At 39.1% G+C, this 25776-nt stretch overlaps 1 pseudogene; it reads right to left on the bottom strand.

The window, feature by feature from the left end:
- Window positions 1-7: 7 nt before the first annotated feature.
- On the bottom strand, window positions 8-25776 carry LOC117276506 (pectin acetylesterase 8-like; annotated as a pseudogene).

Below are 25776 nucleotides of genomic sequence, written 5' to 3'. Positions count from 1 at the left end.
ACTCCCACTTGTTAAAAGGAAAAAAAACATCTGAAATACAAAAATAGTACGTAATACTACATGCACGAGCACCTCTAATGGAAATTTTTGCCACAAGGATAAGGGCAATAAACCTCTTGAAACCCACTCCAATCAAAAAATCAGTCTCCAACAGCTTCGACAATTGTCTGTTACAATGAGTTATTGTCAAATAACAATTCAAGGAAAGCTGAAAATTATACAATAGAAAAAAGGAAAAACGAAAAGTGACCTTGTTAGCTAATGTTGGAGAGTTGTTGTAGGACCAATAGCCTTGTTCTTCAATACCATTGTGGGAATGGCAATAGGAAATGAAATATCCTATTGATATACTTGGTCCTAGTTCGTTCAGTGCCTCCAAAAACGTCAACCTCAAATCTGATGAACAAAAACTCAAAAACAAGTTAGAGAAAATGTTAAAAGAGAATAAACTGGCTAATATATATACCTTGAAGAGTTTGCAGTTGACTAGGTGAGCAATTATTTATATTTGTTTTGCAATTTATCCACCTATTATCTGGATCAGCCTCCTTGGGAACTAAACTGTTGTTTATCTAAATTTTTATGAATCAAAAGGCAAAACCATTTAGAATTTGGAAGGAAACGAAAGAAATAAAGTAATAGGATAAATGAACAAAATTTGTAAATCATAGAAATTTATTTTCTAACCTGCCAAGAATCTTAGGCCGAGTTGACGATGAAAAGTGGTGTGCAAATATGTCTTGCTGCATACCGAGGGAAGAAGCACTGCAAAATCATCGTATATTTGTGAGACAAATCAATTAGGCTCATTTTTTCACAAAATAACTAAATAAATAAAATTGGTCTTACCAAACTTGGGTCTAAGCTCAAGGCCGTGCAAGAGAGTAGCAGATTCTTGACAGATCCCTAAATTACCCCAAAAGAGGATAAAAAATGTTTATTTAATTTAATTAGGTACAAGGAAAATGTAGTGAACTATAGTCGAGATAAAACTAATAAAAATAAGAAAAGGGAAATCATTTAAACGATGCCTCTTACGTGTAAGGCAACGACTTTCTTGCACTTCTCCTCAATAACTGGTTCACCAATTATAGTTTTTCTGCATAAACTAATACAAGAATTAGTTAAAAAGAGAAAATACACTCTTAAAAAGATTAATTTCTCATAGTTCATGAACTTACACGTTCACAAAAAAACCAGCATCAGAAATGTTACTCGAGCAATCAATGGGAAAAAAAGTCTGAACTTGTCACAATGTAGGATTGCACCCAACCCTCCTGCTGAAGTTCCACTAAGAATGGACTGTCAAAGAAATTTTGAAACATTTTTTGTATTTCTGTCACTTAATTGGAGAGAAATAAGAGTACAATAAGGGAGATATGAGACATACATTTTGAGAGCATACATCGTTCCTTTACGGTATAACAATTCCTCTATGATTGCGCCAGAAATTCTTGCCCCTCTGTAGTGGAGGTTTGTAACCTGATATTTTTGGCATTTCTAGTTAGACAGTTAACATTTTACACTTCTAATTAACACCAACAAATGAGAAGATTCTAACTTACAGGTCAACTTCTTCAACATTACCGGTATATGATGATCCATCACAATATCTAACCTTAACTAGGTTCCAATTGTAGAAATCTAAAAATAAATGTTGAGAATATCACTACTAGAAATCCGGTAAAAACCGACCAAAAAAACCGACCAACGTTGGTCGGTAATGGCCAAAAACCGACCAAAACGCGACCATTTACGTGTGGACGATATTTTTGTGGTCGGAAAGGAATACCGACCAAAGTTGGTCGGAAATTACCGACCAACTTTGGTCGGTCAATTAAATTCAAAAAAAAAATATTGCAAAAAAAACCGACCAAAGTTGGTCGGTATTTTAATTATGTAAAAAAAAATTCACCATCTGGGAATCGAACCGGGGTCTGTACTGTGGCAGGATACTATTCTACCACTAGATCATTGGTACATTTTGTTTTAAGACTGTTTTTTATTTGATTTATACTCTTTAATTGTATTTTCGCACGAAAATAACCGACCAAAGTTGGTCGGTTTTATTAAAAAGTAAAATTACCGACCAAAGTTGGTCGATTTTTTTAAATGACCCGCCGAATTAACCGACTAATTTTGGTCGGTTTTTTTAATATTAATTTTTATTTATATTAATTGAAAAATCGACCAAAGTTGGTCGGTTTTTTGAAACATAAAATTCGCGGGACTCAAAAATAGTTTCCCGCATTTTTGCGCCAAAGAAAACCGACCAAAGTTGGTCGGTTTCTTAAAAAAAAAAATTAAAAAAAAAATATTTTGAAAAACCGACCAACTTTGGTCGGTTTTTTGGTCGGTTGTTTTACCAACCAAAGTTGGTCGGTCGACCTTGGTCGGTTTTTGCTGAATTTCTAGTAGTGTATCTTCAATAGTTATTAGTGCCACAACATACACTTGCAAGAAGAAAAGGTAAATAGTAAAAATACAAACAACCTACTACATTAAACATGCACCTGGATTTTGTTGAGGAACATTGCTTAGAACTTCTCTAAAATAAGCTACAGTTGGCTTATTTTTCGAAGATAAGTCCGTTGCCGCACGAGTTTGGCAGTCGAAAGTGGTCTCACACCACCCCCTCCCTAGAAATTAAGAGTTCAAGATTAGCAAAAATAAGGTTAAAAAACACACAACAACATTAATTAACCAAATTAACATAAAATATGAGTATATATATACCTGAAGATGAATGAGCCAACTATACACTCAAAGCCAGTTCCTGGATAAGAGTGGAATGCGGGAGCACTTCCATCCAAACATACTTTATAAACAAAATTAACCAAAATAAGTGTAACGACCCAATCGGTCGTTTTGAGTATTACAGCCACGTTCCCCCATTTACTGCTCAATTTATGCCTTACAATTGATTTATGACATATCGGGTCAGTTGGTTCGGGTCCGAAAAGATTTCGGAGTGAAATGAGACACTTAGTCTCATAATTAAAAACTTAAGTTGGAAAGGTTGACCGGATATTCAATTATGTGTAAACGACCTCGGAATTGAATTCTGATGATTCCAATAACTACGTATGGTATTTTGGAGTTAGGAGAGTGTCCGAAAAATTTTTTAAAGGTCCGTAGTGGAATTAGGCTTGAAATAGCAAAAGTTGAATTTTTGAAAAGTTTGACCGGGGAGTTGACTTTTTGATATCGGGGTCGGAATCCGATTCTGAAAATTTGAATACCTCTATTATGTCATTTATGACTTGTGTGCAAAATTTGAGGTCAACCGGATGTGACTTGATAGGTTCCGGCGTCGTTTGTAGAAACTTGAAATTTCAAAGTTCATTAGGCTTGAATTGAGGTATGATTCATGGTTTTAGCGTTGTTGAGGTGATTTGAAGGTTCGACTAAGTTCGTATGGTGTTGTAGGACTTGTTGATATATTTGGTTGAGATCTCGGGGGCCTCGGGTGAGTTTCTAATGGTTAACGGATCAATTTCGGACTTCGAAGCAAAAGCTAAAGGTTCTTCCATCTGATGCAATCGTACTTGCGGAAAATTCCATCACAGGTGCGAGCTCGCAGAAGTGAGCCTGGCAAGCGCAGATGCGGGCAGAGGGCTGTGAGACAATGGTCACAGGTGCGAGGAAAATTCCGCACCTGCGTGAGCGCAGATGCGAAAGGATGCGCGCAGAAGCGACTTGCGTAGAAGCGCACACATGCGAGCAAAGGCACAAATGCGAAGGATGTTTCCGCACATGCGGTTGGCGCAGAAGCGGCCAAGTTACCGCAAGTGCGAAAATCCCCGGGCACTACAAAAACAGAGGGTTTCCGAGCTTTTGCCATTTTTGGACATTTCAAGCTCGGGTTGGGCGATGTTTGAGAAAGGTTTTCACAGGAAAACTTGAGGTAAGTCCCTTGTTATCATTTTTATTTCATAATATTGAATTATCATCGAATAATCCGAATAGATTACATGTTTTTGAGGTGTAAAACGAGGATTTGAACTTAGTGACTTGAAAATAAGATTTGAAGAAGATTTGGAAGTTGAGTTGAGGTCGGATTTTGGTAAAATTAGTATGGGTAGACTCGTGGTGGAATGGGCTTTCGAATTTTATAACTTTTGATAGGTTTCGAGATGTGGGCCCCACGGACAATTTTTTAGTGTAATTTCTGATTTTGTTGAAAAGATTAGTATTTTGATATGGAATAAATTCCTATAATTTGGGTGGACTGAATCAAATTTATTGTGGCTAGATTCGTGCCGTTCAGGAGTTGATATGCACATAATTGGATTTCTGGAGCATTGTTTAGCTTGCTTGACATTGGATTCGTCTTGTTCGAGGTAAGTAACTCTTCTAACCTTGGAGCTGAGGGTATGAACCCTGAATATATGTATTATGTGAATTGTTGGGAGAGGACGCATATGCTAGGTAATGGGCGTGTGGGCGTGCACCATAAACATTGTGACGTAATTGGTTCCATGGAATTTTGTAGTCATAATCTTCGCATTTTCTATGCAGTTTTATATGTTGAATAAATTTAGGTGAGAATCATATTAAAAATCATGTTGAGGCTATGTGCCAGTATTATTAGGACCCAATAGGTCATATTACTGTGAATTATTTGTTTTAAATTGAAAATTTATACTCAGTCATATTCATTTAATTGTATATCATATATCAGTCTCTGTTGTTATTTATTGATACATCATATCATTATTTTGGGCTATTTTCATGACATTGTGAGCCCATGAGAAAGAGACTGGAGATATTGATGACTGAGTGAGGCCGAGGGCCTGATTGTGAGGATAATTATGGGATCGGGCTACACGCCGCAACAGACCATATTGGCTTTATATACTTTATTATTATGGGATCGGACTGCACGCCGCAGCAGACCAGATTGGCTTATTATAGCACGCGAGTTGTCCGTGCGGATCCAGGAATTGATATTATGGAATGTGAGTTGTCCGTGCGGCACGTGAGTTGTCCATGCGGATTATAGCTCTTGGGTTGTAGGAGCCACTCCGGAGTCTGCACACCCCCAGTGAGCGCAGTCGACTATAAACAGGGATCTGGCTGCACGCTGCAGCAGGTATTGTATAGCGCTGAGTGATTGAGTGTGCTGAGCATAGTGAGAGAGAATGTGAGATAGTGAGATTGAGTACTCTGAGAGTATGAGTACATGAGTACATCTCTGTGATACATTGTATTGATATGCACACATGACATACATGCATATAGATGTATTTCTCTTATGTTGTACGGTATCACACCATTCATTATTTCTCACGCATGTTGACAGATGGGCATAGTGATGCATTTGTTTTACACTGGATATCTGGAAAGAAAATGAAACATCTTATTTATTATTGAAAGGATTTTGGAAAAAATTAATATTTTCAAACTTATTCATATTTCTGGCAATTTCGGTGAACGATTTTGGTTTTCATTGATGTACTTGAAAAGCAGAATATTTTTTTTTGAAATCATGATTCAGCTGAGCATTTTATATCTGGGTTACTCCTTTTATTACTTGCTTTATGTTGTTATGAATTGTTGTTTCTTATGGGAGTTGGACACTGATCTTGGTACAAGCTCGTCACTACTTTCAACCTAAGGTTAGGTTTGTTACATATTGAGTATATGGGGTCGGTTGTACTCATACTACACTTCTGCACCTTGCGTGCAGATGTTGGTTGTTGATGTTGCTGTGTTCGATGGGAGCTGGATTGAAGATGTACCTGCAGCCCGACTGTAGCTGCCTCTTGTTTGTGGTAGCTTTAGATCTGCAAAACTCTGTTTATTTACTATTCAAACAGATGATGTATTTATTTCATTTCCGCTTTGTAAACTCTATTCTTAGAAGCTCATGATTTGTACTACCAGTTCTTGGAAAAAATATTTAAGATTCAGATAATTCCTTTCGTTCAATTGTCTTATTAATATTATTGAAATTGGATGGTTATTAGTTGACTTACCTAGCGGGTTGGGCTAGGTACCATCACGACTAGTAGATTTGGGCTCGTGACAAGGTGGTACCAAAGCTCTAGTTTCATAGGTTCTATAAGGCATGAGCAAGTGTCTAGTAAAGTCTTGCGGATCGGTATGATGATGTCCATACTTATCTTCGAGAGGCTACAGGGCATTTAGGATAATTTCCCATCTTTCTTTCGTTATCATGCGGAATTGATTCTGCTTGAAATATAACTCTTTGAATTCCTTCCACGCATTCGTATGCGCACATGAGTGCTCGGTATCAGTTGTGCATCGCCAGCTTGTGATTCTATGAATGAGGTTCGAGATGTGTATTCTGTGTTTTGGTGATGGGCTTGTCTGGAGGACTTGAGGCTAGGGTTAGACCGCAGCTTAAGCTCAGTAGCTTCAGTTGTAACTTGTACAATTGGACTCATATGTCCGATAATGACCCTACAAGTAGAATTTGTGGCTCGATGAGCGGTGGAATAGCTGTGTGATGGGTATGATATGACCGCGGGATGTGTTAAGACGATTTGAATATGACGAGAAGTGTTTCCTTGAAATGTAAAGGAAGGTTATTGGGTGCTTTATTTTTGTTTTGATGTGACGTACAATCTCGAGTGTGAATATTTTGAAAGATCTTTCACGTTGTTAAATTTTTAGGAAAAATTAAATTCTCGTGTCTGGTTAATGAGTTTGGACTTAGAAAGATTAAGTGATTTCATAGTAATTGTGGCTGCAAAAGGGTATAACAAGATGCCAATTTGAGACTAAGCAGGTGGGTTATCTCCTGCGGAGTAATCTACGTAGGTATTTTTGTTATATGTGAGTGGAGAGTTTCTTTTCTACCAGCATGGAGTATGTGTGGAGATTTGAATTTGAATCTGGCTTAAAAAGTTGACTTGAGTGTCAAGAGAATGATTGCGAACTTAGAGGATGATTTGGGGTATTTTTATGGTTAGCGTTGCATGAGTTTGAGAAGAAGTTTCGTTGAACTGACTGTGGCATTATGGCAGTAATAGAGTAATTGTATTGTGAGTTATGAAATGTTTTAATCTATGGCTTTGAGCCAAGTAGGGGAGCCTACTATTGATAATTCAATTTCATGGTTATACGTAAAGGTTTAGTTTTGGGCTGAGGCATACAGGTGGGTTAGTTATGACTTGCAGAAGTTGAGATCGAGGATGACTCGAATAAGGAAATTCCTTGATACGGGTTATATTGCACTTATGAGTATATGGAAATCGTGGGATGTGTGAGTTGTTATTTTGTGAATGATGTGGTACGCACGGAGTATGAATTTGATAGGTGGTATTAAAGTAGAGTTACTTATTTGAGTGTTATTGTGCTAATAGGGCACGTGTCTTTTGTCCTATTTGGGCGGTGTAATGTGGATTTGAACAAAAGGGGTGACTCTCAAGAAAGTTCTAATGGATTCGAGATTAATATGTAATAATTGAGAATTTTTGGCGGATTTGTTTATGGCAAAAATCTGAGACTTAAGTTGGATGGTGTCGAAACTTGTGGCATTTTTTTGTATATCATTATGGGTTTTATATTTCGATATCAGGAAGGTGAATGAAATGACCTTAGACTCAAATAAGGTATTTTTCAGAGTGGTTGTTTCGGTTGTGGTATTTATAGGGGTAATTATGATGTGGTGAGACTATAGATGTTTTGGTGGCAATATTCTTGGGTTTTGGTGACCTACGTGGTTTGGTCGAGTTAGAGGAATTTAGTTCTAATAGCTTGGTTATGTGTAGATGGATTTCAACGTGTTCTTGATGGTTTCTACCATGGTTTGAACCGGATATTTTCTACTGGTGTGGGAAACGTGTTGTGTATTGTGATTTCCTCCTAGAAGGAAGCAAGAGGAAGGTTTCTAACTAACCAGGTATGTAATTTGCTGGTGACTCAAAGTTGATAATGGAATTCTTGTGCTTGTCACATGATGGCATAATAAGTGTGATGTGTTGTGTGGGATTAGGATTTATATGTACAAGGTGACAGTCCAGTCTTGAAGAGAAGGTAACGAATGTTGGACAGCATGGTCAATTTTAAATATTTCGATGAATGTTATAATTGTTCGGTAATTCCTGAGAAGGGTGCTCATTTCAAAAAGTGCATTGTGTTTCGCTATTGCGGTACACACATGGTTAATAGACTGCTGATATTCAAATTATTGCTATGCGGCACGGAAGAATTATGAAAATATTCCGAGTGGGATGATTGTGCATTAAGGATGTGATAGTCATTCGGGCTGTGGAGATTGGATCAGAAATGGTGATTCGTGTGTTCTGGGGATTTGAAGACTGGGAGTTCTCAGAAATATATTGTTTCGGGGTTGTGATCTATTTGAGGTGACTATTTTATTTAAAACTCGGTGGAGGCACTAGTTGCGTTAATTATTTGTGATAGCTACGCGCTATGAATGCACATATATGTGAGGTTTGAGCCCATGTGCGGTCATTAGAGCAAGTATTCATACTACGAAGAATGCTTAGGCTATTATATGCCTAGGGTTGACTGTTAAGTGTAAAGTTATAACATTTCCCATATTCGTACCTTTGTTGAGAACTATCTGGGCTATACCTTAGGTTACAAAGAAGATGATTTCCTAAATAAACGGGGTAGTTACTAATTCTGCGTTAAAAAATAAAATTGCCGATTTGAAGTGTGATAGCAGACTTTGCACGTGCTTACACTATGGCGTGCTATTTCTACCAGTCCAGGAGCATGAGAATCTTATTTTATTATCATATACATGTGTACTTGTTTATTTTCTCCTGTATGATATGTTAGGATTGGAGGCCTGTGACCATGCCGGGCGATTCATATTATTGGCACGTGAGTTGTCCGTGCCTTGGGTGGGAATTCTATTTCTATAGTAATTTATCTGATCTATTAATTTCCTTCGTCTACAATTGTGCACAAGAACCTACGGTTATCCTTTTCACAAAATTTGAGGAGTTGGTTGTAATATTGCGTTTGTGTTGGTGCTTGTTGAACTTGCAATACAGTTCCCTTCCTTGAGATATCTCCCATATTTGGGTACACAGATTGCGCAGTTGTGGCTTGGGTTATATTGATGTGGCATGTCTGTGGGATAGTTGTGTTTAATAATATAAGGTCATTGGACCTAAAATGGGTACTATCAGGTGTGATTACGGTATATTCGGAAGGATAATATTGAAAGTCGGCTCAGAAAGAAATTTTGGTTCTGGTTGAGGCGAGAGAGCTCCGTGACTTGTTGATCTGGTAAGTGGTCATGAGATTTCTGCATGTTTCTTTAATTATCACTAGTGAACGAAGGTTTTTGGAACGAGGTTTGGCTTGATATGAGGTTTTATACTAGTACTTGGTTGGTTTTGAGTAGTTATTGTGATCAGAAATGGTATTACGAGTATGCGAGTTGTGTAGTATGTTATGCGATTAAATCTGGGATTATGGTTATGGCTGGATACAAATTGTTCAGGATTATACATTGTGTAAATATAAGATTCGTGTCTTGAAAAAGAAATTTTGAAGGTTGGGAATTGAATTCCAAGGTTTTTGGGCTAAGGTTAAATTATGGATATTCAGTTGTATTGTGTTGTGAGGCCTATGTGGAATAGGATGATGTGGGATCACCCCCGAGTATGTGCATGGTAAGATGCAATAGTGATTTGATGGCTTGGAAACAACTCTTGGCATGTTCGAGGACGAACGTATATTTAAGTGGGGAAATTGTAACGACCCAACCAGTCATTTTGAATATTACAACCTTGTTCCCCCATTTACTGCTCAATTTATGCCTTATAGTTGATTTATGACTTATCGAGTTAGTTGGTTCAGGTCCGGAAAGATTTCGGAGTGAAATGAGACACTTAGTCTCATAATTAAAAACTTAAGTTAGAAAGGTTGACCGGATATTCACTTATATGTAAACGACCTTGGAATTGAATTATGATACTTCCAATAGCTCCGTATGGTGATTTTAGAGTTAGGAGCGTGTCCGAAAAATTATTTGGAGGTCCGTAGTGGAATTAGGCTTGAAATAGCGAAAGTTAAATTTTTGATAAGTTTGACCGGGGAGTTGACTTTTTGATATCAGGGTCGGAATCAAATTTTGAAAATTTGAATACCTTTGTTATGTCATTTATGACTTGTGTGAAATATTTGAGGTCAATCGGACGTGATTTGATAGGTTCCGGCGCCGTTTATAGAAACTTGAAATTTTAAAGTTCATTAGGCTTGAATTGGGGTATGATTCATGGTTTTAGCGTTGTTGAGGTGATTTGAAGGTTCGACTAAGTTCGTATGATGTTGTAGGACTTGTTGATATATTTGGTTGAGATCCCGGGGGCCTCAAGTGAGTTTCGGATGGTTAACGGATCAATTTCGGACTTTGAAACAAAAGCTGAAGGTTCTGTCATCTGATGCAATCGCACATGTAGAAAATTCCATCGCAGAAGCGAGCCTGGCAAGCATAGATGTGGGCAGAGGGCTATGAGACAGTGGTCGCAGGTGTGAGGAAAATTCCCCACCTGCGTGAGCGCAGATGCGGAAGGATGCGTGCAGAAGCGACTTGCGCAGAAGCGCACATAGGTGCGTAGATGCGAGCAAAGGCGTAGATGCGGGGGCTTTTTCTGCACATGCAGTTCGCGCAGAAGCGGCCAAATTGCTGCAGGTGCGAAAATCCCTGGGCCGTACAAAGACAGAGGGGTTCCGAGCTTTTGCCATTTTTGGGCATTTCAAGCTCGGTTTGGGCGATGTTTGAGCAAGGTCTTCAAAGGAAAACTTGAGGTAAGTCCCTTGTGATCATTTATACTCCATAATATTGAATTATCATAGAATAATCCGACTAGATTACATGTTTTTGAAGTGTAAATCGGGGATTTGAACTTAGGGATTTGAAAATAATATTTGAAGATTTGGAAGTCGAGTTGAGGTCGGATTTTGGTAAAATTAGTATGGGTAGACTCGTGGTGGAATGGACTTTCGGATTTTGTAACTTTTGACGGGTTTCGAGACGTGGGCCACACGGGCGATTTTTTAGTGTAATTTCGGATTTTGTGAAAAACATTAGTCTTTTGATATGGAACAAATTCCTATAATTTGAGTGGACTGAATCAAATTTATTGTGGGTAGATTCGAGCCGTTCAGGAGTTGATACGTGCAGAATGGGATTTTTGGAGCATTGTTTAGCTTGCTCGGCATTGGATTCATCTTGTTCGAGGTAAGTAACTCTTCTAACCTTGAAAATGAGGGTATGAACCCTGAATATATGTATTATGTGAATTGTTGGGAGGTGACGCACATGCTAGGTGACGGGCGTATGGGCGTGCACCATAAAAATTGTGATGTAATTGGTTCTGTTGAATTTTGTAGTCATAATCATGGCATTTTCTATGCAGTTTTATATGTTGAAGAAATTTAGCTGAGAATCATATTAAAAATTATGTTGAGGCTATGTGCCAGTATTATTGGGACCCACAGAGGTCATATTGCTGTGAATTATTTGTTTTAGATTAAAACTTTATACTCAGTCATTTTTATTTCATTGCATAGCATATATCAGTCTCTGTTGTTATTTATTGATACATCATATCATCATTTTGGGCTATTTTCATGACATTGTGAGCCCATGAGAAAGAGACTGGAGAGATTGATGACTGAGTGAGGCCGAGGGCCTGATTGTGAGGATAATTATGGGATCAGGCTATACGCCGCAGCAGGCCATATTGGCTTTATATACTTTATTATTATGGGATCGAGCTGCATGTCGCAGCAGGCCAGATTGGCTTATTATAGCACGTGAGTTGTCCGTGCGGATCCAGATATTGATATTATGGTACGTGAGTTTTCCGTGCAGCATGTGAGTTGTCCGTTTAGATTATAGCGCTTGGGTTGTCGGAGCCCCTCCGGAGTCTGCACACCCCTAGTGAGCGCAGTCGACTATAAACAGGGGTCGGGCTGCATGCCGCAATAGGTATTGTATAGCGTTGAGTGATTGAGTGTGTTGAGCATAGTGAGAGAGAATGCGAGACAGTGAGATTGAGTACTCTGAGAGTGTGAGTAAATGAGTACATCTCTGAGATACATTATATTGATATGCACACATGACATACATGCATAGAGATGTATTTTCCTCATACTGTACGGTATCACATCATTCATGATTTCTCACGCATGTTGAGAGATGTGCATAGTGATGTATTTGTTTTACGCTGGATATCTGGAAAGAAAATGATACATCTTATTTATTATTGATAGGATTTTGGGAAAAATGATTGTTTTCAAACTTATTCATATTTCTGACAACTCGGGTGAACGATTTGGGTTTTCATTGATGTACTTGAAAAGCAGAACATTTTTTTTTTAAAATCATGATTCAGCTGAGCATTTTATATCTGGGTTACTCCTTTTATTATATTGGCGTCATTATGCGCCAAAATATTACCTGGGAACAAATTGGCAAGTATATTTACGTAAGAAAATCCGTAGGTAAACCAATAAAGAAAATAGAAACAAAATCCTATGTTAATTCGAAGGAAAATTCGTAGGAAATTCTACATGCGAATTTAGTTGGGGATAGTTTCCTAGGGATTTACCTGAGAATTCTCTTAGCGGCGAAATTACCTGGGATGTTATTATTGCGGATTTAGTTAGGAATAGTTTCTTGGGGATTTACATGGGAATTTTCTTACCTAGGAAATTACCTAGAGATTATGTCGAAGTGAATTTGGTTAAAATATTTTTCTTGGGGATTTACTTATTTGGGGAATCACATATAGATTTTATTATTGTAATTTTGCTAAAATTTATTCTTGGTGATATAGCTTGGGATTTACCTAGAAATGTTACTACGTAAGAAATTAACTAGAGATTACTTGTGTGGATTTAGGCAAAAATTATTGTTTGATAATTTACTGAGTATTTCATGATACAAATTGGGAATTTGTTCTTAGGATTTAGATAAAAATTTATTGTTGTTGTTTTATTTCGATATATGATACTAAAAAATTTACCTGATAATTTTATAACTAGATATTTAAGTTTGAAATTCTTTGAAAACTTTTTAAAATGTTATTTGAAATTTTAAGAGGATATTATTTTAAATTTAAAAATTATATTTTTTCGGAAAGTTACAAAATTAATATGTGTCACGACCCGAAATTTCTCACCGACGGGACCGTGATGGCGCCTAACATTTCACTTGCTAGGCAAGCCAACGTTAGAGAATCATTAAACAATAATAAGCATGGATTACAAGATTTAAGACTACAAATTTGCAAGAGCTATGACTCGACCACAACGTATAGATGCTCGTCGCCTAAACTATAAATCGTATTCAACAACAAAATGCGTAGCAAATACACACACAATACCTATTCCCTCAAGACAAAGTTAGACATGATACTTACCTTGCTCTGAAGGCCACTTAATTCTCAACCACAACTTTTCCTTTAGAATTCACCTCCAAACCACTCGTATCTATTCAAAAATGACTCAATAATATCAATTATTTCTAAAGGAATCAATTATATTTCATAAATTAAATTTCTCAAACTTTCCTCCAAAAAGTCGAAAAATCAACCCCGGGCCCGCTTGGTCAAAACCCGAGGTTCGGACCAAAATTCTTTTACCCATTCATCCCCGAGCCCGAATTTATAATTGGTTTTGAAATCTGACCCCAAATTGAGGTCTAAATCCCCAAATTCCCGAAATTCCTAGTTTCTACCCTAACCCCTAATTCTACCTTGAAAACTCTAGATTTTAGGTTGAAAATTCAAGAAATGTAATGGGTAATTGAAAGAAAATGGTTTAGAATCACTTACCAACAATTTGGGAAAGCAAAATGACTCTGGAAAATCGCCTCTACCCGTTTGGATCTTGAAAAATATTGAAGAAATGACTTAAACCCGTGTTTGGAGTCTGTTTTAAGTCACTCGACAGGCCTTCATCGCGTTCGCGAGAAGCCTGTCGCATTCGCGATGCACAGCGGCCTAAGGCCTTCGCGTTTGCGAGTCTTTCTGCGCGTTCGCGTAAGGCAACTCCCCCAAGCCTTCGCATTCGCGAAACCGTGGATGTGTTCGCGTAGAAAAAACATGACCAACCACCCCTCAGGTCCCCACATGCTTTGCGTTCGCGTTGAGCCAGTCGCGTTCGCGAAGGGTAAGTCCCCCATTATTTCGCGTTCGCAACCAAGCCTTCGCGTTCGCGAAGACGAAAACTTCAGCTGCCCAGTTTACTCTTCGCGTTCGCGAGAGTACCTTCGCGAACGCGAAGAAGGACATGCCAGAATACAGACTCTGCAGAAAAACAAGATTTCCAAAGTCCAAAACATCCCGTGGCATATCTGAAACTCACTCGAGCCCTCGAGGCTCCAAACCAAACATACACAAAGGTCTAAAAAATATCGTGCGAACTTGCTCGCGATATCAAATCGTCAAAATAACACCTAGAACTACGAATTTAGCACCAAATCGAATGAAATCCTCAAGAACACTTAAAAATTACTATTTTCTCAACTGAAGGTCCGAATCACGTCAAATCAACTCCGTTTCTCACCAAATATCTCAGAAAGGTCTTAAATATCATAATAAACCTGTACCGAGCTCCAAAACCAAAATACGGACCCGTTACCAACAATGCCAAACATCAATAAATTCTTAAAAATAATTAATTTCCAATCTTTAAATTTTCATAAAAAAATCATAACTTGTGCTAGGGACCTCCGAATTTGATTCCGGGCATATGCCTAGGTCCCATAATTCGATACGGACTCACCGGGACCGTCAAAATACGGATCCGGGCCCATTTACCAAACATGTTGACCAAAGACAACTAAAATCAACTTTTAAGGCAAATATTCTTATTTTCTTTAGTTTTCAACATAAAAGCTTTCCGGAAACCTTCACAGACTCCGCACTGAAATAGAGGAGGGTAAAAATGATATTTTTAAGGCTTAAGAGAACAGATTCGAGTTCTAAAACATAAGATGACCCATTTGGGTCATCACGATCTCCACCTCTAAAATAATCGTTCGTCATCGAATAGACATAGAAAAGTACCCGTGCTGGTGAAAAGGTGGGGATATCTACTCCGCATATCGGACTCAGACTCCCAAGTAGCTGCCTCAATAGGTTGACCTCTCCACTGCACTCGAACTGAAGGGTAACTCTTTGATCTCAACTGGCAAACTTGCCAGGCTAGAAGTGCCACCGGCTCATCCTCGTAAGTCAAATCCTTGTCTAACTGGAGAGAGCTGAAATCTAACACATGGGACGGATCGCCGTGATACTTTCGAAGCATGGACACATGGAATACCGAATGAACAACTGCTAAATTAGGTGGCAACGCAAGCCTGTAAGCCACCTCTCCCACTCTCTCCAGAATCTCAAAAGGTCCGATATACCTAGGGCTTAACTTGCCCTTCTTTCTGAACCTCATTACACCCTTCATGGGTCATACCCGAAGTAACACTCTCTCTCTGACCATGAATGCAATATTACGAACTCTACGGTAGGCATAACTCTTCTGCCTGGACTAAGCTGTGCAATGTCGATCCTGAATAATCTTGACCTTATCCAAGGCATCCTGTACTAAGTTTGTGCCCAACAACCGAGCCTCTCCCGGCTCGAACCACCCAACTGGCGACTGATACCGCCTACCATATAATGCCTCATAGGGAGCCATCTGAATGCTCGACTGGTAGCTGTTGTTATAGGCAAACTCTACAAGGGGCAGGAACTGATGCCACGATCCTCCGAAGTCTATAACACAAACGCGGAGCATATCCTCCAAGTTCTGAATAGTACGCTCGGACTACCCGTCCGTCTGAGGATGAAATGTTGTGCTTAACTCAACCCACGTACCCAACTCACGCTGAAATGCCCTCCAGAAGTGCGAGGTAAACTGCGTACCTTGATAGGAAATGATAGACACTGGCACACCGTGGAGACGGACAATCTCCCGAATATAAATCTCTGCTAACCGCTCCGAGAAATAGGTAACTGCCACAGGAATGAAATGCACTGACTTAGTCAGCCTGTCCACAATAACCCAAACTGCATCGAACTTCCTCTAAGTCCGTGGGAGTCCAACAACAAAATCCATAGTGATACGCTCCCACTTCTACTCAGGAATTTCTAACCTCTGAAGTAAACCACCAGGTCTCTGATGCTCACACTTTACCTGCTGGCAATTTAGGCACCGAGCTACATAGGAAACTATGTCCTTCTTCATTCGCCTCCACCAATAATGCTGCCTCAAGTCCTGATACATCTTGTCGGCGCCCGGATGAATAGAATACCGGGAACTGTGGGACTCCTCAAGGATCATTTTACGAAGTCTATCCACATTTGGCACACAGATACAACCATGCATCCCCAAAACTCCGTCATCTCCAATAGTAACCTGTTTGGCACCACCGTTCCACACTATGTCTCTAAGGACAAGTAAATGAAGATCGTCATCCTGCCGGTCTCTGATGTGCTCAAATAAAGAAGGCAGAGACATTGTACAAGCAAGAACACGGCTGGGCTCAGAAACATCCAACCTCACGAACTGGTTGGCCAAGGCCTGAACATCCATTGCAAGCGGTCTCTCACCCACCGGAATATATGCATGGCTACCCATACTAGCTGATTTTCTACTCAAAGCATCGGCCACCATATTGGCCTTCCCGGGATGATACAATATGATGATATCATAGTCTTTCAACAGCTCCAACCACCTTCTCTGCCTCAAATTGAGTTCCTTCTGCTTGAACAAATACTGCAAGCTCTAATAATCAGTGAATACCTCACATGGAACGCCGTAAAGATAGTGCCTCCAAATCTTCAGCGCGTGAACAATGGCTGCCAGTTCTAGATTATGAACAAGGTAATTCTTTTCGTGAACGTTCAGCTGCCATGAAGCATATGCAATAGCTTTGCCACCATGCATCAATACCGCTCCCAGACCAATACGAGATGCGTCACAGTATACTGTATAAGATCCTGAACCTGTGGGTAACACCAATACCAGTGTCGTAGTCAAAGCAGTCTTGAGCTTCTGAAAGCTCGCTTCACACTCGTCTGACCACCTGAACGGGGCACCTTTCTGGGTCAATCTGGTCAACGGGGATGTTATAGATGAAAACCCCTCCACAAATTGACGGTAATAGCCCGCCAAATTCAGGAAACTACGGATCTCTGTAGCTGTTGTGGGTCTAGGGCAGTTCTAAACTACCTCAATCTTCTTAGGATCCACCTAAACACCCTCTGCTGATACAACGTGACCCAAGAAAGCAATTGAACTCAACCAAAACTCGCATTTTGAGAACATAGCATATAATTGGCTGTCTTTCAGAGTCTGAAGAACGATCCAAAGGTGCTGCTCATGCTCCTCTCGACTGTGGGAGTAGATTAAGATATCATCAATAAATACAACCACAAAGGAATCCAAGTAGGGTTTGAACACCCGGTTCATCAAATCCATGAATGCTGTTGGGGCATTTGTTAGCCCAAATGACATCACTAGAAACTCATAATGCCCATACTGAGTCCGAAAATATGTCTTAGGAACATCGGATACCCTAATCCTAACTGATGGTAGTCAGATCTCAAATCAATCTTTGAAAATACCTTGGCACCCTGAAGCTGATCAAATAAATCATCAATCCTTGGCAATGGATACTTGTTCTTGATGGTGACTTTGTTCACCTGTCGATAATCTATACACATCCTCATCGATCCATCTTTCTTCTTCACAAACAACATAGGTACACCCTAGGGCGAGACACTAGGTCTAATGAAGCCCTTACCAAGCAAATTTTGCAACTGCTCCTTCAATTCTTTCAACTTTGGCGGGGCCATACAGTATGGCAGAATGGAAATAGGCTGAGTGCCCGGAGCCAAATCAATGCAGAAAACAATATCCCTATCGGGTGGCATCCCCGGAAGGTCTGCAGGAAACACCTCCAGAAACTCACGAACAACCGGCACCGAATCTATGGAAGGAACCTCCGCACTAGAATCGCGGACATAAGCCAAATAAGCTAGACACCCCTTCTCGACCATATGCCGAGCCTTCACATAAGAGATAACCCTGCTGGCAGAATGGCCAAGATTTCTTCTCCACTCTAATCGAGGCAACCCCTGCAAGGCTAAGGTCACTATCTTGGCATGACAATCTAATATAGCATGATAAGGTGAAAACCAATCCATACCCAGTATGACATCAAAATTAACCATGTCGAGAAGTAGAAGATCTACATGAGTCTCGAGACTCCAAATGGTGACCACACACGAACGATAAACACAATCTACAACAATAGCATCTTCCACTGGTGTGGACACATACACAGGAGCACCCAAAGAATTACAAGGCACAACCAAACAAGAAGCAAATAGAACTGAAGCATCTCTACTGCAAACTGAAACAGTACCTATGATAACAACGTCAGATGACTCAGCCTCAGGCCTGGCTGGGAAAACATAACACCGGGGCTAGGCCCCATCACCTTGAACTACGTCCCTGGGATGACCTCTAGTTTTCTGGTCTCCACCTCTAACGGCCTGACCTCTACCTATAACAGTCGGGCCTCTACCTCTAGCTACCTGACCCCTGCCTATGGCTGGCTGAGCAGGTGGTGCAGCAACTGGTGCAGGAACCATGGCACGATAACTCTGATGCTGTGAGCTGCCCGTCGCCCGAGGGCAAAATCTAGCAATGTGCCTCGGATCACCACAAGTATAACATAACTTCGGCTGCTGTGACTGCTGACCCTGAAATTGACCCTGTCGACCTGAATAACCACCCTGATGACTCTGGAGTGGAGGTGCACTAATAGGAGCTGATGGTGCACTATAGGCTAGCTGGTCGGAATAATGCATCTAAGGGCAACTACCACCTAAGGCACCATAGGATGCCTGGAGCGCTGAATGAAATGGCCTGGGAGGATAGCCTCTACCAAAAGTACTCCTGCCTCAAGGTGAGGCACTGCTGAACTCATCGGAATGACGAGGTCTCTTGTCACACCCCTGACCTCCCTGAGTAAGAACCAGTTCGACTCGTCTGGCGACATTAGCAGACGCCTGAAAAGAAATCTCACTCCCAGTCTTCTTAGCCATCTGCAATCTGATAGGATGAGCAAGTCCATCAATAAACCTCCTCACCCTCTCTCTCTCTCTCGGTGGGAAGTAGGAGAATACCATGATGGGCAAAATCCACAAAACGGGTCTCATACTGAGTAACAGTCATGCTGCCGTGCTGGAGACGCTCGAACTGACGGCGACGCTCCTCTCTCAATATGATAGGCAGAAACTTCTCTATAAAGAGCTGAGAGAACTGGTCCCAAGTAAGAGCAGGCGTCCCAGCTAGTCTGGTCAACAAGTAATATCTCCACCATTTCTTGATGGAACCAATCATCTGAAAGCAGTGAAATTGACCCTATTGGTCTCCACTATACCCATGTTCCATAAAACCTCGTGACAGCTGTCAAGATACTCCTGGGGATCCTCTGAAGGAGCACCACTGAAGTGAACATGAAAGAGCTTGATAAACCTGTCTAATCTTCATAAGGCCTCAGAAGACATAGTTGGCCCTTCTCCAACCTGTGCCGTAATAACCGGCTAAACTAATCCGACTAGCTGAGCTGCTAAAGCCTGATACTGGGGAGCTATCTGCTCTGGAGCGGGAGTGGTAGGAGTCTGGGCTCCTCCTCCAGCCTGAGAGATTGCTGGTGCCATGGGAAATGCGCCAGTCTGGGCCACACTCTCCATAAGGCCCACCAAATGACCAAAGCGTCGTGAAGTACTGGGGTGACAATGAACTCCTCCGGAACCTGAGCTGGTCCGGCAGGAACAGTCTGGGCTGGAACCTCCTCGTCAAGCTCTATTTGAGGCTCCACTGCTGGGGCTGCTGCTCGGGACCTAGGCTGAGCCCTGCCCCTACCTCGGCCTCGACCTCTGCCCCTCGTAGGAGCTGTCACTGGAGGCTCTTGCTGCTGCTTAGCGGAGGAAGCAGTACGTGTTCTCGCCATCTGCGAGAGAATAAGAGGAGAAGAGTTCAATCAGTATTGAGAAAGCAAAATCGCACGACAGAGAAGAATAGAAGGAAAACTTGTTCCTAAACTTCATAGCCTCTGAAAGATAAGCACAGACGTCTCTGTGCCGATCCTCCAGACTCTACTAAGATTTCTCGTGAATCGTAAGACCTAAGCAACCTAGTGCTCTGATACCAACTGTTATGACCCGAAATTTTCCACCGACGGGACCGTGATGGCGCCTAACATTTTACTTGCTAGGCAAGCCAATGTTAGAGAATCATTAATCAATTCCTTATTTCCATTCAGTAATTAACACTAATTAACTAAGATGAAATATAATAAGTGTGAGATATCATAAATCTGTATTAACTACTACCACCCGGATTTGGAGTCACAATTCACAGAATCAATAATAACGGATAGAGAGAGAAATTTCTTGTATATTTCATCAATGATTACTTTCACAATTTAGCATCTCGACCTCGAATCAATATTCACAATTTTATCGACCTCCGTGGAACCAGATACAAGTCTCCCAACATTTCAACAACAATAATAGGCATGGATAACAAGATTTAAGACTACAAATTTGCAAGAAATGGAATTTCACTCGTATGCTATGACTCGACCACAACGTATAGATGCTCGTCACCTCAACTATACATCGTATTCAACAATAAAATATGTAGCAAATACTCACACAATACCTATTCCCTCAAGCCAAAGTTAGACACACCACTTACCTTGCTCGGAAGGCCACTTAATTCTCAATCACAACTTTTCCTTTGGAATTCACCTCCAAACCACTCGTATCTATTCAAAAATGACTCAATAATATTAATTATTGCTAAAGGAATCAATTATATTTCATAAATTAAATTTTTCAAACTTTCCTCCAAAAAGTCAAAAAATCGACCCCGGGCCCACTTGGTTAAAACCCGAGGATCGGATCAAATTCTTTTACCTTTTTATCCCCGAGCTCGAATATATAAGTGGTTTTGGAATCCGACCCCAAATTGCAGTCTAAATCCCCAAATTTCTGAAATTCCTAGTTTCTACCCTAACCCCTAATTCTACCATGAAAACTCTAGATTTTAGGTTGAAAATTCGAGAAATGTAATGGGTAATTGAAAGAAAATGGTTTAGGATCACTTACCAACAATTTGGGGAAGAAAATGACTCTTGAAAATTGCCTCTACCCGTTTGGTTCTTGAAAAATGTTGAAGAAATGGCTTAAACCCATGTTTGGAGTCTGTTTTAAGTTACTGGACCGGCCTTCATCGCGTTCGCGAGAAGCCTGTCACGTTCGCGATGCACAGCGGCCTAAGGCCTTCGCGTTCGCGAGTCTTTCTACGCATTCGCGTAAGGCAGCTCCCCCCAAGCCTTCGCGTTCGCGACCCCGTAGATGCATTCGTGTAGAAGAACATGACCAACCATCCCCCAGGTCCCCACATGCTTCGCGTTCGCGTTGAGCCAGTCGCGTTCGTGAAGGGTAAGTCCCCCATCACTTCGCGTTCGCGACCAGGCCTTCGTGTTCGCGAAGAAGAAAACATCAGCTTCCCAGTTTACTCTTCGCGTTCGCAAGAGTACCTTCGCAAATGCGATAAAGGACATGCCAGAATACAGACTCTGTAGAAAAACCAGATTTCCAAAGTCCAAAACATCCTGTGACCTATCCGAAACTCACCCGAGCCCTCGGGGCTCCAAACCAAACATACACACAGGTCTAAAAAACATCATGCGAACTTGCTCGCGATATCAAATCACCATAATAACACCTTGAACTACGAATTTAGCACTAAATCGAATGAAATCTTCAAGAACACTTAAAAATTACTATTTTCTCAACCGAAGGTCCAAATCAACTTCGTTTCTCACCAAATTTCTCAGACATGCCTTAAATATCATAATAATCCTGTACCGGTCTCGGAACCAATATACGGACCCGGTACTAACAATGCCAAACATCAATAAATTCTTTAAAATAATTAATTTCTAGACTTTAAATTTTCATGAAAAATTAATAACTTGAGCTAGGGACCTCCGAATTCGAATCCGGACATACGTTCAAGTCCCATAATTCGTTACGGACCCACTGGGACCGTCAAAATACGGATTCAGGCCTGTTTACCAAAAATATTGATCGAAGTCAACTAAAATCATCTTTTAAGGCAAAAATTCTTATTTTCATTACTTTTCAAGATAAAAGCTTTTCGAAAACCTGCCCGAACTGCGCACACAAATCGAGGAGGGTAAAAATATTATTTTTAAGGCTTAAGAGCGTAGATTATAATTTGTAAAGAATATCCATAGGAATTGATTTTATCTATTATAATTTATCGATTTATATGTAGGTAAATGTAAAAATATTGATCCTATATAAAACCTATAGATGTATACATGTTTGGATTGAACATTATAAGGCATTAAGCATAACATAGTTAATTATTTCTCTTTTCAGCAAATTCAATACAAAATAATTATCACAAAGCTAGTTATTTTAAGAATTAAAAATTTAATATGACTGATATAAAGGACATGATAAAGCTAGGATACAACTACATGTGACATATTTCAGCTAATATCTTTAAAAAATATACTAAATGATTGAATAGTATTTAAGTTTAGTTTCTTAGCAGAGAAAATTATGTTACATTTATAAAAACGTAACTAGTTTTTATAACTTTCTATGTTAAGTATGTCATTTTTTCACGTGTATTTAATAAGATAAAATTTAACTATAGTATGTATAAAATGATGTAGTTTGAGATTGTCAGTATTGAAACTTAATCTAGTGATCTTATGATTCTACCTTCTAACATCATCTCTGGATTAAATTCTATTATTATTAAAATAACTTAATCACATATACTTTATTAGGAGTAGCGAAATAATTCTTACTAATTATCATGTACAATGTATTTAATTCTTGTTAATTAATGTATTTTTTATTTAAAAAAATAAATTAATATGTTATTCGAGAATATAAATGAATTTTAGAAAAACAACAAAAAGATATTAAATTTAACAGTAATATGAACGTAATTTGCTATTACTCGCAGAAGAGTGTTTCGTTGTTTTGCGGAATCCTTAATTAATGCATCCTTTTACAAAATAAAAAAAAATTATAAAATAAGAAGTAAGCATTAGTAAGTAAATAGTAGTACTACATTGGGAAGTGGCAGTTGGGTATATATATAGTATATACGAAAAACATATATGCTGAGAGTTGAATTAATAAAATACATAAAAATGCTATGATACTAATTTTAATTTATAGTCTAAAAATTTTGACACCTACGCTTGAAAATTCCTATCAAAATCCACAAGAAAACTCCTAATTTTCGTTATTTTTTTACCAAATATTTCATGCGAATATTTAGAATTTTTTATGGAAACATCCGCAAGTACTTTACATGCGAATTTAAAACCCCAGATAATTTACATGCGAATTCAAAATCCCCACGTAACTTACCTGAGGATCTTGAAAATTCACAGGTAATAATTACCTACGAAGATTTTTCATCGAAATATTTTCGGAAGAAAAATTTGTAGGAAACTTATTTTCCTGCGAATTTTGCTATATAATCCCCAGTAAAATGCTGTAAAGAAGAAGAAAGAAGCGTGAGATATAAAGCCTTTTTATAAAGCACTGTGATCAACCAGTAAGTCTTTGTAATAGAACTAAACTTAGCAGCATGTGAGTACAATTATAAATTCACAGCCCATTAATTAAATTGGTCCCCACATTCTTAATATTTGAACGGCTTATAAACGAAATATAGGGCAAATCTTCTTTAACTTAGTTACTAAAAATGTTTTTTATATGTGACCCCTTGCTTTCTAATTTTGAAGCAGAAAATTAAATTGGTCCCGTTATGTTTTGCATGTTAATTCTATATATACCTTAAGAGAAAACTTTTAGCAGCATTTTGATCCCCTTTTCCCCCATAATAGAACGTAAAGCATGCAAATTAATACATATGTAATTTAATATGGAGTGTTCCTTATGTTGGGAAAATAAATATATCCCGCCTAGGAATAATATCCATGACAAATAATAATAACACAAGAGAGTAACAATAACACCAAATTTTTTAACGGGGTAAATACAATACCCGATAGGAGCAATATAATACCACTATAATATTACAACTGTGTAGTGTCAAAAGACTACTACGACTCAAAAGAAATAACACTCTTTATTTTAAATATTTCACCATAATATTACTCCCACTCTATTTTCTCACAGACTATTTTAAATATCTCCCACAAAATAGTCTGTGGATTACTCACACAACTCTAATACTTCTATCTTATTTTGGTGTGTTTGAGATGGAAGTGAATGTCTTTATTTATAAGGGGAGGAGCCGTCTAATGCAACCCATCAAATTTGGCTTTTGCAATTTGCATTGCAAAATGCTAACTTTCTTTAGCCGCCCACATGCAATGTAACCAACCAAATTTGACTTTTTTTATTTTACTTGGTCCCACAAATCTACCCCTTAATTCTCATTTTTCTTCTTCATTCTAAGTCTTGATCTCAATCTTTAAAAATCTTCAAGTTTGAGAGGTTTTGTAAAAATGTCCGCAACTTGATCATGAAACTTCACATATTTGAGTTATACCTCCTTCTTTAAAATGCATTCTCTGATAAAGTAATACCGTGTGTCAATATGCTTGCTTCGATCATGATACACCGGATTCTTGGCAAGTGCGTGTGCGAATTTTTTATCAATACAAATCTCTGTAGCTTCAATTTGTGGCAAATTGAGCTCCTTCAATAATCTTCCAAGCCAGATAGCATGACACGTACAAGATGTTGCTGCAACATATTCAGCTTCACAAGTCGAGAGAGTAACAATGGACTGTTTCTTTGAACTCCAAGAAATAACAGAATCACCCAAGAAAAATACAAAACCAGTTGTGCTTTTTCTATCATCAATATTTCCCGCATAATCACTATCACAAAATCTTGTAAGGTTGAAATCACTAGAAGTAGAATAAAATAGCCCAAACTCAATCGTACCTTTTAGGTAACGAAGAATTCTTCTAACGACCTTCAAGTGAGTGGAGCTAGGAGCATCCATGGAGCGACTTACTACACCAACTCCATAGAGTATATCTGGCATGGTAGAAGTCAAGTACCTCAAACTTCCCACAAGACTTTTAAAAAATGTGGGATCCACTTTTTCTCCTTTGTCAAACTTGGACAATTTTGTCTCACTCTCCACCAGTGTGTTCACGGGGTTGCAATCGAGCATGTTGAACTTCTTCAATATCTCTTTTGTATAGCTTTCTTGAGAGATGAAAATTCCATCCTTCACCTGCTTTACTTCTAGACGCAAGTAGTGTGATATGAGCCCCACGTCTGTCATCTCGAACTCACGAAACATATCTTTCTTAAAAGATTCAAACAAACTTGGGTTATTACCCGTAAAAATAAGATTATCAAGATAAAGATAAACAAGTAAGATATCTCCATTAGTATGAACTTTAAGATAAAGAGCATATTCATGGAGACAACGAGTAAACCCATTGTCATGAAAATACTTGTCGATGAAACTATTCCATATTCGTGGGGCTTGCTTCAATCCATAATAAGCTTTGTTCAACTTTAACACTTTATATTCAAGATTTTTTACCACGAAGCCCAATGGTTGTTCAACATAGAATTCTTCTTCAATATAGCCATTCAAGAAGGCTGACTTGACATCAAGTTGATAGATCTTCCACTTCATTTGCGCTGCCAAAGAGATCAGCAAACGAATCGTCTCCAT

Source organism: Nicotiana tomentosiformis, chromosome 12 (genome assembly GCF_000390325.3).
Source record: "Nicotiana tomentosiformis chromosome 12, ASM39032v3, whole genome shotgun sequence".
NCBI lineage: Eukaryota > Viridiplantae > Streptophyta > Magnoliopsida > Solanales > Solanaceae > Nicotiana > Nicotiana tomentosiformis.
The sequence above is the reverse complement of the archived record's forward strand: the minus strand, read 5'-3'. Positions and strand labels throughout refer to the sequence as shown.